The sequence below is a fragment of the Camellia sinensis genome, chromosome 5 (genome assembly GCF_055761805.1).
Source record: "Camellia sinensis isolate YWXY chromosome 5, ASM5576180v1, whole genome shotgun sequence".
Classification (NCBI taxonomy): domain Eukaryota; kingdom Viridiplantae; phylum Streptophyta; class Magnoliopsida; order Ericales; family Theaceae; genus Camellia; species Camellia sinensis.
Genome location: NC_138965.1, coordinates 148090108 through 148103292, shown reverse-complemented (window position 1 = coordinate 148103292; position 13185 = coordinate 148090108).

Below are 13185 nucleotides of genomic sequence, written 5' to 3'. Positions count from 1 at the left end.
ACGCTATCTCAATCTATGGGGCTACCATACAAATTTCAAGCCGGGGATACATCCTTGGGTATTTAAACCAGACTTTAGTCTCGGAAATCCCGAACCTTTGTGTTCTAGGTGATAGCCGTTCGAACTCTAGTTTCCACCGTCGCAGTTGGTCTCCTAGGAACTCATTGTAAACACAACCAAGATGCCTCTGGCAAGGACTGGTTTTCTGAGGGAGCACTTTGATTGCCATTCTGGCTTGAAGCAGACCTAATCTTGAGCTTGAGGTAGAGGCACACCCATACTTCGGAGTAGTGACAAGGCCTGAAGAGGTACATCCGAAGTACAATCACGGAATTTGCTGAAGGTGAAACACACTCAGATGCTTCGATTTTCCCTCTTTTCTTTTGCTTTGCAGTCCGGAACCTATATAGCTTCAGATAGATCCTGATTTTACTGTTCTCACATGACCTGGGTTGAACCCTGCAGTTTTCGAAAGAACAAATTCCCTTTTTTGCACAAATGTGGAGAATGGCACAGCACTCTGAGCACACAACAAATCATTTTTTGAAATTGAGAAAATGAGTTCTCGACCAGGTATTGAGCCTACGACTGAACACAGCGAAAAAGACTCAACAACAAAAAACAAAAGGTAAATAACCTAAACACATCGAGACACGCTCGGAACGACTCAAATCCAGAATCGAGACAAACAAAACAAGAGACAAGACACACAGACGTGTTAGAAAGACGAGAGACCTCTCAGCGCACGAGGAGCCAGTTTCTCTGGGTATTGTTTCCCACCCTTTTCTCATTTGTGATTCTCACGTCACTCTGGCACTCAATCTCTGTTTTTCTGAAAAAGCCCTTTTCTCACTTTTTCTCTCAGCGCACATCTCTCTATTCTTCAATCTCTCATTTTTTATTCCTCCCCTAGGTGGTTGGTGGATAAACAAGGAGTTACGGGCTTTTGCCCCTAGCATTCTGCTAGATTCTCTTCTTCTGCTCACAACAGTGATCTTCTCCCACGGAGAGGTTGTGATGCAGCTGGATGTGCAGCAGATTTGCAATTGACATCGGTTGACGATGCTTTGCTGGGGAGTTTGGATGTGATCAAATCTGTCCAGATGAGGGAGTAGAATATCTTGATCCTTTCCAGTTTGTGCTTCGCACTTGGCTCGATACCTCATTGATCAAAGGATGTGAGAGCTTTCTGCCCTTTTGTGGTCAGCTTCGGGGGTGCCCTTCTTGGCAAGTAGAGTGCTCTTTCTGGCAGGTATGTTGATAATAAGGGAAAGACAGGACACCTGACTCAACTGTGCCCCTAGTTCATCATTTTGACCATTTTTTGTTTTGGTTTTCTACTAAAACAATTTTGACCGATATGAGAGTTAGATTAACACACTTGTTCGATTTTTGAATTGAAATCATGCAAGTCATGCTATGAGCACAGAAAATTTTCCTTTTTTGGGTCCAAGAAATAGTTCAGTTTTTGGAAAAGATGGAACAATTTTCAAGAAAATTAGTCAACTTCAGTAAAAATTCTCAAAAATTATTTTTGCAAATGGCCAATGCTTAACAAGCACGGAACCTACTCTTGAGACGCACAACCTCGGATTTGGAGGAAAATTGCCCCCTTGCTCGAAGAGAGTTGCATGGCAACGGAAAGTTGCCCCTTGTTTGAACGGCACCGCAGCGCATTGAATGGCAACGGAAAGTTGCCCCTTGTTTGAATGACACCGCGGTGCATTAAATGGCAACAGAAAGTTGCCCCTTGTCTGAATGGCACCGTAGTGTATTGTAATCAGTCCTCAGAGCGATGATTGCAACCGAACTCCCGGATACAGAAAAGACAAAGATGACTAGAACCATCACATGGACACAGTTGAATTTGAAGTATTTTACGGCTGGACTTCAGAATGAAGTTGCCTACGTATCCCAAAGATGGGAATCAAGCCTCACGTAGTTCGGGGTAAGGTACACTCGGGTATTATCCTCTCCTTTTTAGGCTCTAACTTTTGCCATGACGCCCGTTGCGGGTTTTCGACCTTGCGAGCTTTGTTTTTTTTTTTTTTCATTTCTTTTTCTCTTCTTTTTTTTGCATTTTTTTTCTTTCTTTTTTTCTTTTCTTTTGCATTTTTTTTTTTTGCTTTTTTTTTTTTGTATTTTTCTCTTGCTCTAACTTTTGCCTGGGCCGCTCTTCCGAGTTTTCGGCCCAGCGAGCCTCTCAAAGGGTAAAAGTGTAACAAGTCCATGCCAAATGGTTTTAGGGTTTTGAAGCCATCCGTATCCAGGAGAGTGGCTGTTGTATTGATTTACTGAAGGATCCATCTTCGGCTCTTTGAGCATATCTGACATTTTTGCTCCTAGTTTGAGGGGGGGCTTCTGATCTATCTTTACAAGATTCCTTTGATCTGATCTTCTTGATTTGACTTTGGTGCCTCTTGTTCGAGGGCTGCTTCAAAATGGCCACACAAGCCTCACATTGTGGTTGACCGTTGAGCGTTCTGAACTCTGGTTCAAGGTTTGAAAGTGAGGGGTCGAATCTCGAGGCTGAGAGCGATCCTAAGTTGCACAATCTCAAGAGCGATCCCACACAAGTCTTCGCAGGACCGCGCAAAATATTTTTTGAAATTTTTTAAGAAAGTGACAAATTGCTCGCGCCGAAGACAGTGTAGAACCAATCTGGATCAAGCCAGGGTCCTTCTCAGTACTCACATTAACAAGCACGATCTCAATCATTAAGGGCTTAGCATGCCTCTCTTTCTCTCAATTGATCAAGTTTTGCAAAACCTGAGGAATTCCTTTCTCTTCGTTTTTATCACAATGTTTCGAAAAAAGTTTTAAAAAACTTAGGTCATTACAATGACTTCAAAGGCACAGAAAAGGCAGGCGAAGAGCACTGTCATTTCATTCAAACTTCTGGCACAACTGGCACACGGCAGAAGCAAACACAAGAGTGTGAAAATCACTATTGTTCCATTCAAATCTGTTGGCATAACTGGCTCCAAGGCAGAAACAGACTCAAAAGAAAGCAAAAAGACAAACACAAAACAAGATAGTAATGTCCGAGGTAACACCCCCGAAATCACCCGACTCCTACACAACATGACTGACTCGATACAACAAGACAGACCGACTGACTCAATACAAAATGACAAGACTGACCCAATACCCAAGTCAGAAAACACGAAAACTAGCATTCGCAAAATGCTCAAAACAGTGCGTGCCATACGCCACATCCGAAGTAAACTGAGCGCCGCCCGCAGGTGGTTCATCCCTCGATCACATCGCATTATCCCCCACAAGTTCACTGATCAAGTGTCGATAGACTTTACAGGACCTGGTGCGGGGATGACCTTGTTGTCAATCAAATTTTGTATTTCGTGGCGGAGACGGACGCAACTGTTGGTGTCACGACCGGTTTGTTGATGAAAAGCACAGTACTTGGTCGGGTCATGCTTTGGAGGGAGAGGATCGGGTAGAGGCCGTTGTTCCAATGGTTACAGATGTCCTTTCCTGAGTAGGACCCCTAGAGCTTTAGACAAAGGCATATAAAGCGGGGCGAAAATCCTCTTGCCCCGGGGTAGATAGTCTGAGGTTCGGGCTTTTGGATTGGATGCACCAACAAAGGGGGTGGTTGCTCTTGGTGTGGTGGTGGCAACCATGCCCACGTCTGAGGTCCTAGCAACTGCGTCACCACCGGCGGTCGCATTTGAACTGCGGGAAAACGGCCTCCTAGGCTGTTCCTTCTCCTGGTCAATGAGGCCCTGCTTCATAGCGTTCTCGATCTGTACTCCCATCCCATGCAAATCTGAAAAGGTAGGGAAGGGGAGCACAATTATTTTCTGCATCAGTTTGGGCTAGAGGTTGCGCACAACCATCCGTATTTGATCCTTATCCGTTGGCCTAATGGTCATCATTGAGGCCTTGGCCCTCCAGCGGGCCACGAATTCTGAGAAGCTCTCCTTTGGCTCTTGGCGGGTGACTTCAAGATCACGAGTTGTGACCTCAATCTGTGCGTTGTAGGAGTATTGATCACTGAAGGCCTCAGCCATCTGTTCCCAATTCTGTTTCACAGAGTTCTCCAATTTTGCATACCAGATTGCGGCTATCCCAGACAGGGTCTGGCCAAACAATGATAGCTTTTGTAATCTGGTGAGGCCCATCGGCCTTAGTATGTCTGAAAACAGTCTCAGGTGCACCATGGGGTCCCCGGACCCATCGAAACGGTCAATATGCGGCATTTTGAATCTGTCAGGCAGCGTCACAGCTGAGTCTGTATACCCGTCTTCAATGTCAGGAATGGAGTGGGCCCCCTGAGACTTCTTGAACAATTTCTCAAGCTTGCTCACTTTCAATGCTGTGGGGTCTGTCTTGATATCAAAGGGGAGGTCTGGTAGGTTGGTGGGTGTTTTAGATAGCTGGGGTAGAACCGGGGGGGGAGCTGGCCCTGTCGGAATGTCCGTATCTTCCTGGACATTAGCTGTCTCCCCGAGTGTTGGAACTCTTGGTGGGGGAGGAGCCTGGTGTGAAGTAGATACTCCAGTTTGCTGCTCCAACCTGGCAATTGTCTCTGCATGTTGGGTTATGACCACAGCCTGTTGCTTGGCGAATTCTGCTTGACGGACAGTGTCTTGCTGCATGGCTTTCATACTATCCTGGAGTTGGCGCACCATCTCTTCCAGACTCGACATATTGTTCCGATCTAACTGAGCAACCGGTATACCTTCTTGAGGTAAAAACAGATATCTCAACCCAACTGCGCACAAGTGAGATGGATAATGACTGCTAATCCGAAGACTGATGATCTGTGCCTGACTGGCCTTTTTACCCTGTCTCTGGCAAAGGAGCACTGATTGCCCTTGGACTGAATCTCTGACTTGAAAAAGTCTATCAGCACAAGTCCGATGAACCTCGGGGGATATCGGAGCCTTCTGAAGCTATGGTTCTAGGACTACCTTGCAAAAGAGAAAACAGACAGCACCTCAGCCTGATTTCACCAAAACAGATATGAGCACTAGGATAACTGTGCCCTCTACTGAATTTTGCCCCAAAATTTTGCTTGTAAACTGATACCCTCAGGTAAAACTGATTCCCAGATACTGATGCCCGTAGGCCTAATACTCAAACTTACAAACTGATACACACAACCTGTAGAGACACACTCTGACAGCACATAGCAGGCAAATGAGAGCCAAAACACCCCTATGTTGGGGTAGGGTTTCCCTGTCCTATTTTGTCAAGAGCTAGGGTTTCACTACGCATGCAGCGGTTTCAAACAAACTATAAACGGGTAAGCAACCTATCCTAGTTTGGAATGGTCACTATGGATTTCGAATATGCACTAGGTCGAATGGTCAAAAAGGGTGCCCCGGTAAAATCGGGGTTTGTGTTCCCATACTGTCAGAGCCCATAACCGGTCAGCCTTATGGTCATGCCTTGACAAGACAAGCCTCCGACAAACCGTTCAGGAATGGCAGATGGCAAACACGGTGTCCTAGGCGCACCAATGCACATGCAACGCAAAGAAACACATAAGTGCTGTCAAAACAAGATATCATGAGTTCGAGTCAAGTTCTCTATTATTCCCAGCAGAGTCGCCAGAAACTATAGACGTCCCCGAACGCCCCGGGAGGATGAGTCCCCCCGTTCTGTTCATATTGGGTTTACTACAGTTCAGGACTCTAAAATTGTCACGGTTCTTAATCTGAACCAAAGAGTCCAAACCCGGTAAATTGTTTTGAGAAAATAGATTTTGAAAGAAGTGCCAAACATGGACTGCTTTGCCAGATACAGAGTCGCCACCTAAATATTTTATTTTGGAGAAATTTAGGAAACCCTGACTCGGTGCCAAAGGCCACGTGTCCGTCATCACCAAAGTTGCCTCGGCTCGGGAACTTGGGTACGATTGGGGAAGGTCAGCTATGAGCACCCCCTCTCGCCCGATCCGAAGATCGGCCTCTACTAACCATGATATCCAGTTTTGAAAACGTTATGTGTTCTTATTCCATTTATTAGCCTAGAATTACTATGTTATGCGCGCAACAAACAAGTATAGACCAAATCGCCTAAATTGGAACAAAACATTGCATGTTCGTTTTGAAGATGGTTTGTATAGGCTAATATTGATGTGAGTAAGAATGATGATGACGATGATGATGACATGACTCCAATTAGTAAACTTAAAACAAAGGAAACTCAAGAGTTGATTACAGATAGGGGTGATGGTTCTGACAGTGTAGATAGTTCTTCCAACATTGAAAGTACAATTAAAAAGCTCCGAAGTAGGAATAATGATAATTAAACATGGTTATTTGAAATTGACATGATTTCAGCATTTCAGAACGATCTCAAACTATGCATGAATGTTGTTTGTGCTCTTTATAGGTAGTAATTGCGTAAGGGGCAATCTGTTAATGGCTCCTCTTTGATCAAGAATCAAGGATTTACTGTGTTTGATTTAATGAGGTATTGCCTAAAAAGAGGCAAGCGGTTTGTTGAGTCCGTTCACTGATTACCTTCGGTAATAATTGTGATAAATAGTTCACCTAGCTACTAAAATTAATACATTGCATCACAACACATAGTGCACCACTTTGCTTATGATGGATAGCTGCTGATATACTACTAGGTCAGGCCTCCATTCTTACGTTTATAAGATAAATAAATATATATATATATATATATTCTGTTATGTTACCTTTTACAAATTACAGTTTGCAGTATGTTATATCTTTTTTCTTTTTTTTTCGCTTTTCGTTCAACTTATATCTTATGGTGATTTTTTGTTAAATTTGCACAATATGGTAATTTTTTATGATTGCTATTTGCATTGTAAAAGATTTTGAGAATTTGCCTATGTTGGAAGGTGATTTATGTTTATAACCAACACATGGAAAATATGAAAACATAAAAAGGAAAAAATAATTGAAAAGAAAAGAAGAATAACAAGAGGAGGTGATTTTGGTTTCATATGTACTCACAGAAGTGTATAGATATTTTTTTCCCTGAACAAGTGGATGCAATCTTAATTTTATTGACATTTCCATTTCAACTTTCATTTCCTTCACTAGTACATTTCCATTTCAACTTCATTTCCTTCACTAGTAACTCTCTCTCTCTCTCTCTCTCTCTCTCTCTCTAAGTTAGGGGTATCAATGTGAAAAGTTTTGACATTTCCATTTTAACTTCATTTCCCAAACAATCTCAGCACAAGTGGCATCACCCTCTGTTATGTTTTCAGCCTTCTCCATCCCTATGCTCTTATTCCGTTTTTAAGTCAGGTTGTATCATCTTTATGTTAGGAATTTATACGTTTAGCTTTAATTCCAAAAACCTCCCACAAGTCTAAGAATTTGTTTGTAGTCATATTTCTCGCCTTCTTACATTTTTTGTGCTCTTGGACACTACATGAGCAAATGTGAACAATTTCATTTTTGGCATGTTCAGTGATTGATTAGAAAAGAACCAAAAGAAAAAGGGAAAGAAAATTGTTTGACTTGATTAGAAAGCTGTCACCAAAGCTAGGTTGATGTATTTTTTGCTGTCTTCTTCTTTTTCTTCTTCTTCACTCCAAATTTTTTTTTTTTTTTTGGCAGTTTTATTTTCCCTTTTGCCATCTACTTTTATATTCCATGGGAAGAAGTGAAGACATGATATCTCCAAAATCTGAAAAAGCATGTCCAAAATCAGAAAAAACATCTCCACCTAAACAGGTTATGTGTTCCTGATATGTTTTTATTGTGGAATTATATGTCTTTATCAACAACAAATGAATGATTTTTCTCCTTTTTGTTAAATACATGTACAAATAGTTTATGAATTATGCTTGCAATAAGCAAACAGTACTACTATTTATGTACAATTTAATCCAACATACATGCATGCATGTGTGCCTGCATGAGAGAAAGAGAGAGGTCTGTTGCATTGTTTCTTTGGCGGATTAACTCTTGGAGTTCAAGATCTGAAATTGGACCACACATTGGCATTGGCAGGACCAGACAAACATTCATCTCTATCCCGACTAGGCAACTATTCAGGTTATTCCCTTTATGGCACATCTTCCTTTTTTGCATGACAATTACTTTAGTTGGACCTTAGGTTCAGAAAATTTTGTTTTTGCCAATTTTCTTAATTCACTAGCAATTTAACATTTGATTCACTTTCAGGCATATTATGGGCCTGGAGTACCCATGCCACCATCATATTTAAACTCTGCAGTCATGGCTAGTCATGTTCCTCATCCTCATGTGTAGGCACCACCACAGGTACTCTGGAGTTATCTGAGTTTCTATAGTCATCTTCTGCACATGGCATTTCTGTATGCCTAGCTTAGAGCTGTGTTCCAAATGCAATATTTGTTGAACTCATTCTCTATTTGACATATAACTACCACAGCATGTAATGCCACCTTATGGGGTGCCTCTGCCATCTATTCTCCTGGAGTTGTTTATGTTCATCCTATAGTTCCTATTGTAAGTCATGCTTTTTCTTTAGAACTTCAGTTCCCCACTTGCAAACTTCTGTTTGTGGGTTGTTTTAAATCCGAGTGAATTGTAAACACAAAATAGTTCCAGAGTACCTTTTCTACTTTAGAGAAGCAAGAAACGTATACTATTCAAAATTCATCAACTATGATTGGTGCGACTTAGTTTCGTACGATTGTTGAAATTTTTGTACTTCTCAAACTATTAGTGCGATGACACTTACATCACCACATTGCATCCCTCTTTCTCTTGCTGATATGGGAAACAGTTCCTCCAGTCAGATTCTTCCTTTAAAATAGCTTGTTCTGTTGCAAAAATTTTTTGCTCCATGTTTGCAATATTCCTAATATGCCATTAATCTGTCCATAAAATCTTTAGAGGTGAAATCTGCACAACATTCTCGTTGCTTAGAAGTGTGATGATTTATGAATTTTTTGGGCTAGGATGATTAACTTGAAGCAGCAGTTTGCTCTACAACCATAAAGTCTTACTTCGGCAACTATCATGCAGGGTGCAACTCCTGTGAGTGCACAAATGCTTTTTACTTCATCAGACAACATGAATCAAGGCTCAACAAAGAAGTTGAAAAGATTGGATGGAGTTGCTATGCAAGTAGTCAATGACAATGCTGAGGTATTTGCTTAATTATTTACTGGGAGCAAACTAGGTGAAGCAGATAAGTTAGCTTCACTACAGGAAAAATGGGTTTAGACGACGTTTTTTTATCGACATTTTTTTAAACGTCACTTTTATTAATATTTAAGGACGTTTTATAAAAACGTCACACATTCATTTAATAAAATGACACCGTTTTAAAATAGGAGGCGTTTAAAACTGCCTCCAAATGCGTTGTGTCTCACGCACCTATTTTGAGAATACATGTTAAAGCTGTGAAAACCCTTATTTTGAATCCTCACACCTTCACAATCCTCACGCCTCTCTCTTGCCCCCCCTCCAAAAAAAAAAAAAAATTGCTTCTAAACCCTTGAGAGCGATTTCAATTCGAAGCGATTTTTTGAGATTCATCATTGATATTCATACAGATTCATCAGAGCAATTTCGATTTAAAGCTCTCTCTTGCCCCCCCTCCAAAAAAAAAAAAATTGCTTCTAAACCCTTGAGAGCGATTTCAATTCGAAGCAATTTTTTGAGATTCATCATTGATATTCATACAGATTCATCAGAGCAATTTCGATTTAAAGCTCTGGTGCTCTTTCTCTCTCTCTCTCTCTCTCTCTCTCTCGATTCATCCTTTATTTTCTGCGATATCGATCTGAAGCTCTGGGAGATTGAGAAGATAGAAGAGGAGTTGGTTTCGATCACAGAGGAAGTGATCTTAGGAGAGGCCGTGCTTCATTTCTTAGATCGGTCTCAGAGCGATTTTGATTTTGAAGTTCTCTCTCTCGATTTCGAAGATTCACTGCGAGGTATTGATTTCTCTCTCTCTCTCTCATCCTTTCTGTCTCTCTCGATTTGGTTATTGAGATCTATTGCTTATTTGTGTTATGTGTGTGTGTGTATATATATATAAATGTTTGGTTTCTTTATTTTTTCCCCCCCCCCCACTATGTCACTGTTTAGCTTACCTGAAATCCTTGTTACATTTTTCTAGCCATCTGATATGTAAAGTTTTTATTTCCTCAAACTCCTCATTTATGACATCTACATGCTTAGCATTTTTATTCTTTTTTCTATGAAGAAATGATTGATTGGAATATGCACCTATAGTCTACACTCCTACGGTTGGTCTTGTTTGCCAGAACTATAGTGGATTGTTTAGAAGGACCAGGGGGATGTATTTCAGTGCTGCTGGTCGTGGGGAAATGATGTCAATGGTGTATAATTGGCCAGCTGATCAGGTCTACAGTACTTTTGATTAACAATCTGTTTGTTAAAGCTTTATTATGATTGTTTGATACATCATGTTGTAGATTGGAACCTTTCAAGCTTTTCTAGACATCAAACTTTTGACTCAGAATATCTATTACTGTTTTGACTTGCAAGATTGTTCCATTACTCTTTGCCATCTATGACGGACTGGAAATAACTTGGCTTTAATTTTTTTTGGTTTCTCCCATTCTTCGAAGTGTTTCTAAAATATAACAACTATTAGCTTCTGTGTCCTTTTCATTTTGGTTTCATATTTGCAATCTTGAATTTCACTTTTGCTAGATGCCTGAATGTTTCATTTTTGGCTTTCATCAGATCTCATTTACGAGTTGCTTACCATGAAGTTTGTTATCTTTCAGTGTTAGCTCGATACAAACATTGTACTTTACTTACTGTACTTGATTTTTTATCACTGCTCTAGAATGTTGATACAGAACCTTCTGTTGTAGGTTGATATGATTGTTGTAACAGATGGAAGCAGAATATTGGGTCTCGGTGATCTTGGACTGCATGGTATTGGAATTGCAATTGAGAAGTTGGATTTATATGTTGCTGCTGCTGGGATAAATCCTCAAAGAGTATCTTCTTGCTTTACGTAGCTTTGTATTTTGCTCTAATATTTCAGATTTATATTTTTGTGAACAAATGCATGTAAAAACAATAATATGCATAACTGACTTTGAGTATGATTTGAACTGGTTTTATTTATATTTCAATCTTTTCTATACATAAAAGGATTTTCTCTTATATGAATCTTGTTGAATTGTTGCCTTTGACCAGTGGGCTAGCAATAGTGTCTACTACCTTCTTGGGCAATGGTCCAGATTGGTGACTTATGTACCATATTTGAAGGGCAATGCACCAAACCTACTAAACGAATTTGTGCCTAAGATCATATAACATTTTATCTCATCAAAATTTGATTCTATTTAGGTTAGATTACATTTTCTTTTTCAGCTGATGATTCTATTCATCAAAATTTTATTTTTGTTTCTCTCTGTTGGCTTAAAATCTTTCATTTGACTGCAGTATGAGATCTATAACACATATATAATGCAGATTACTAATCCTCTCTTGCAAATGTATATATATGGTAAGGCCCAGTAGCATTTTGTGCAATTCCATCATCGTTCTGGATATTTGTGAAATTCTCCATGTGAAGATTATGATTCTTCCATTATTTCAATTTCATTTGTATAGGAAGCAGACAACGCCCCAGCCCTCTCAGATAATAGTGAACTTCTTGTTGTTGAAGCCAAACTTTCTTGGATAGTACATATAATTGCAGCTATTCTTAAGACAAAGGAATTTAGTGGTGTAAGGTCATTATACTCCTGTTAATTGTAGTCAGACATTTTCGGAGTGCGTTGTGTTTCTTATCATGTGTTACATCTCTTCTTTTTTATTGTGGAATCATATGAAATACGTGATGCAGAACTTTCAGCACGTGTGTTGTGCATGATAAATGTGACTGATAGTGGATTACATAGTATCAATAGAAAAAATGGCCATCTGATTTCTTAGTTTCTTAGTGCAACATAAAATCTAATCTTTATAACAAAACACAACTTTTGACTTTTTTGTTCAAGGTGCTTCATGGAAATTAACATACATATGCATGATATTTTTAGGTGAAATAGACAAATTTAATTAACATGAATCTGTCATATAAAATTATAAATGTATCTTATTGTGCATGTGCTAACTAGATGAAATCATTATGCATGTATTAGTCATACTGATGCATTTGTATTCATTTTTTTGGTGTTGGGTTACTGATACATGTGTATTTATGGAACATTGTTACTCTAATGAATTTGTGATTTAGGGGTTGTTTGGAGTGTCCTAAATAAATGTACTTTTTGTCTTTTTAGACTAAAAAGTTGAGGAAAAAAATATGGTTGTTCGGGTTAACTTTTTGACTTTTTATGGAAAAATGTGTATTAAAAAATTGTATAAATTAGTGTGTAGGAGAAAATTAGGATTGGGAGTTATGCAGCCGCAATTTTTGACTTTTGGTGAATAGTGATAACTTTTTAACTTTTTGAGTAACTTTTTCGCTTTTTGACTTTTTGGCAACTTCCCAAACTTGGCCTTAATACTGCACCAGCGTGCTTACTTGCTTTTTAAGTTCAGGATAACAAAATTCAACGTAAGGATAAAAATATTAGCTCTAATTAAATGCACCAAATGCTGGGCATTTAAATAATAGTGTGGGACTTTTGGGTGGTCTGCTTCTTTGACTAACAGAAAATCATGAAACTGATGGGGCGAAGCACACTCTTATAAACTCCCATCTAAAGTTTGATTTTGATTTCTCAAAGAGAGTCTTCGAGAGTGACTATTGTGGACTGTTAAGGTCTGAAATTGGTGTAACAAAGGGTTTGGTTTTGGAGTTATGCTAGTATTTAATTAATTACTCTTATGGTTATAGTTGCCTGAGAAGATATACAAGACTTTGGATGAATCTACCAAAATCCTAAGATTTAAAGTTCCATTCCCATATTTGCATACCCTATATATTTGGTGAGAATCTGTCTAACTAGTTGTTTATGACACCGTTACTTACTTGCATCACCATGGCTATGAACAAAAGCTTCCTTGGTACCGCGAAAAGGTACTAACAATTTTTTGTTCTCAGTTTTTCCAAATATGCTTAGTTTTAATCAATTCAAAGAATAAAAAAAAAAAAAAAACCTTCCCCCCAATCTCATGTTTCTCTCTAAACAGGAATTGAGCTACTTAAAAGGAGGGCTAACAACCGTTGATCGCGATTATGAATGGATTAACATTCCACAATGACATTGGTTTAATTGCGAGAAACTAAGGC